Source organism: Nomascus leucogenys, chromosome 12 (genome assembly GCF_006542625.1).
Source record: "Nomascus leucogenys isolate Asia chromosome 12, Asia_NLE_v1, whole genome shotgun sequence".
NCBI lineage: Eukaryota > Metazoa > Chordata > Mammalia > Primates > Hylobatidae > Nomascus > Nomascus leucogenys.
Window position 1 is genome coordinate 59694874 of NC_044392.1, and position 4023 is coordinate 59698896.

Here is a 4023-nt window from a genome sequence, read left to right on the forward strand (position 1 = left end):
AATACCTACAAATAAATTTAACCAAGGACTTGAAAAATCTCTACAAGGAAAACAATAAAACATGGATGAAAGAAATTTAAGAAGATACAAACAATAGAAAGACATCCCATTCTCATGAATTGAAAGACTTAATATTGTTAAAATGACAATACTACCCAAACAACAGATTCAACACCATCCCTATCAAAATACCAAGGACATTGTTCACAGAAATAGAAAAAAAATTTTTTTTTAAAATTTGCATGGAAACACAAAGGACTCGGAAAGGATAGCTAAAGCAAACCTGGGCTAAAAGAATAAATCCAGAGGTATCACACTACCAGACCTCAAAATATACTTTAGGTCAGGTGCAGTGGCTCATGCCTGTAATTTCAATACTTTGGGAGGCCAAGGCAGGAGGATCATTTGATCCCAAGAGTTTGAGACCCTCCTGGGCAACATAGTGTGACCCCATCTGTATTACAAACAATTTTTAAATTATTTTTTAAAAACAAAACAAAATATACAACAAAGCTGTAGTAACCAGAATAGCATAGTACTGGCACAAAAACAGGTACACATAGACCACTGGAATACAGAGAATCCAGAAATTAATTTACATATATCAAGCAACTGATTTTTGACAAAGGTGCCAAGAACAATCATTGCAGAAAGGACAGTCTCTTCAATAAGCAGTGCTGGGAAAACTGGATATCCACGTGCAGAAGGATAAAACTACACCCCCACCTCTCACCCTATACAAAAATTAACACAAAATAGATCAAAGACCTAAATGTAAGACCTGAAACAATAAAACTTTTAGAAGGAAACACAGGGGAAGTGCTTCAGGATATTGGTCTGGGAAAATATTTTATGAATAAGACCTCAAAAGCACAAGCAACACAAGCAAAAATAAATGAAATTATACTAAATGAAAAAGCTTCTACACTGCAAAGGAAACAATCAACAGAGTAAAAAGACAACCTACAGAATGTGCGAAAATATATGCAAACTGCTCATCCAACAGGGGATTAACATCCAGAATATGCAAGGAACTCAATCATCTCAACAGCAAAAAAATAAACCATCCAATTGAAAAATGGGTGAAAGATTTGAATAGACATTTCTCAAAAGAAGACATACAATTGGCCAACAAATACATGGAAAATGCTCAACATCATTAATTATCAGGGAAATGCAAATCAAAACCACAATGAGATATCACCTCACCCCAGATGGGATATCTATTATCAAAAAGACAAAAAAATGACAACTGCTGGTGGGGATACAGAGAAAAGGGAACTCTTATACATTGTTGGTGGGAATGTAAACTAGTACAGCCACCATGGAGAACAGTATGGAGGTTCCTTAAAAAACTACAAATAGAACTGCCACATGATCCAACAATCCCATGAAAGGAAAAAATAAAAGAAAATCCAAATAAAAGAAAATCATGATATTGAATATGTACAGTTATTATTTGTCAATCTAAAAAATTTAAAAACAAAGCAACAATAACAAAAGAAGTCTTCTTAAATCAGAATATACAGATATATGATATTGGTTGCAACAGCTACAGAATTCTCCACAGTATGAGTGTGCAAGATTTATTTAAAATCTCCCCTGTTGCTGGACATTCAGGTTGTTTTTTGTTTTTGTCTATTACCAACATTGCTACAATGAACATTTTGGTTAATTTATTTATAAAACAACTATTTATTGAGCAATAGCTATGTGCCAGGCACAGTTTTAGAACCCTAGAATCTAGTATGACATATATTGACATATATTCTTTTGTGAGGATATTAAGAAACAGAACGAGAATTGCTGCATTTGAGGAAATGTGCATTATGGTTTTGATAAATATTTCCAAAATGCTTGCTGAAAGGGCTGCAGAAATCTATATTTTCTTCAAGAGTATATGCAAATGGTTAATTTCCCCATTCTTGCCAACACTGGGTATCATCAAACTTTAAAACTTTTGCCAATCTGATAAGCAAAAAAAAATGGCTTCTTGTTACTATTTTGACTTGCATAATTATGAGTGAAATTAAGCATCTTTTCTTGCTTATTGGCCACTTGTATTTCTTTCTTAATAAACTGCATGTTCCTGACAGCTGGGCGGTTTTCTATTGAACTGTTGTCTTCCTACAGATTTGTACTTGTTCCCCATAAATTAAGGCAACCAGTCAGTCCTTTGTCATATGTATTACAAAGCTCTTTTCCAGGTAATCTTTTGTCTTTTGACTTTGTTTGTGGTAATTTTTGCAATGCTTCTTGGTAGAAATAACGTTCAAGTTGAGTCTTGAAGGGTGAGTGATGATACTAATTATTAACTCTTGCCTAATCCTTCTAAGTGCTGAGTGTGCTTCTAAGTGCTTTAATATGTGATAACTCATTTAATTTTTACAACAACCCTAGGAGGTAAAACTGTTGTCATCCCCACTTTAAGAGGAGGAAACAGAGGCATAGAGGCAGTTAAGTAACTTTTCCAGGACCTCATAGCTGGTGAGGGGCAGAGACAAAAATCAAAACCCTGAAGAGCTATTTGTAAGGTAGTCTGGGAACAGTAGCAAAGGCATGGAGGTGAAAACAACACAAAATATCAGAGGAATTGCAAGGAATTCCCGTGCATTTGGCATAAAGATAGGCTGCTTCATGGGGAAGGAAGGGAGACAAAGTATCGAGGCATCAGGGCAGGTTGTGTCTTGGTAAGAGGCACATTAGTCTTGTCTCCTGAGCTGGGGCATAGATTCCTCGAGCTCAGGGTCCACATCCAGACCCCATATTACATAGCATCCTGTAGAACATATCCCAGCAGATGGGAGAAAATTGAAATATCTGTTGTTGTGTGTGATATAAGGCATTTTATAGGGCTTAGCTCATGACTCAATAATATTTTCTGGGTTCCCTGACTTTATTCATGGATCCCCAAACATGGAGTGGTCAGACCTTTTATACACAGCTCATGCTCTATTCTGGACAAAATGGAGTCTCTGCTTTATGTATCACTGGCAGCAAATGTTTCCTTCAGCTGCTGTCTTCAGTCCCACCATTACAAAGCACATGTCAAGGCTGTCTTCCCTGCTCTTAGTGTGAACTCTGAGAGGATAACATAACCCCAAGTAAACATAGTTATTGAGATAACTCTGCCACCCTAGGTCATGTGATGCTTCCAAAAACAGATATAAATAATTTTGGATTATCTGTTCCCCTACACTTAACATATTGGTGTCCTTCCTACACAAAGGTGATACTAAGCCCTGTGTCATGGGCAAAGGATTCTGGAATGACCAAATGTGCATTCAGTTTCTTTCTTTCTTCTTTTTAAATGTTGAAACAGGAATCACTCAGCCTGCATCCTCTCTCCCTTCTACTCTCCCTGAGATGAGAGAAGAATGATCATCAGTGGCAAATGCAGTTGTAGTGAAGTAATGCCAAGAGCTGGCCTCACGTGCCACAGAGAATGCTGCGTCTCCTCCTCGTGGCTTCTGGGGCTTCTCACGCTGAGAAACTTCTGTAGCCACAAATCATATAAATGATCCCTGAAAGTATAGTCTTTCCATTTCTTACTAATGAAATCATGCTCTGCTCACCTCCAACTTTACAGTGTTTGGTAGCTTTGTCATAGGCTTCTCATTGCTGAGGCAGGAACCATAGGAATATTGGCCTCAGAAGCAGTATGGTGAGGGACAAAGAGTCTAAGATAAGGGACCTAATATTGCATCATTGCCTAGTGGCAGGGATGGCAGAACACTGTCATTCCCCACCCTGTGCCCATGGCAGACATTGCTAATCAATCATGCACTCTTATCTACTGAACCTGAGGAGCTTCAGACTCCTCAAAATGGTGGCCCTCGGTCACATCCCAGTTAACTGCACTTGGCTCTTGAAATGAAATGTATTTGTTATCCCCAACCTGATTGTTAAAAAGCCGTAGTTTTGGAGTCACACAAATCTGTGCTTAAATTTTGGCTGTGTCATCTGAGCAACTTAGCCTCTCTAAGCTTCTGCTCCCACCATCATCACATTCCTCAGAGTGTG

General features: G+C 37.9%; 1 non-coding gene across 1 annotated transcript; it reads right to left on the reverse strand.

The window, feature by feature from the left end:
• Nucleotides 1-3324: 3324 nt before the first annotated feature.
• Nucleotides 3325-3540, reverse strand: LOC115837676. Its single transcript, XR_004032743.1, has one exon. It is a non-coding gene; the product is annotated as a small nucleolar RNA U3 (small nucleolar RNA).
• Between the last annotated feature and the right edge of the window lie 483 nt (nt 3541-4023).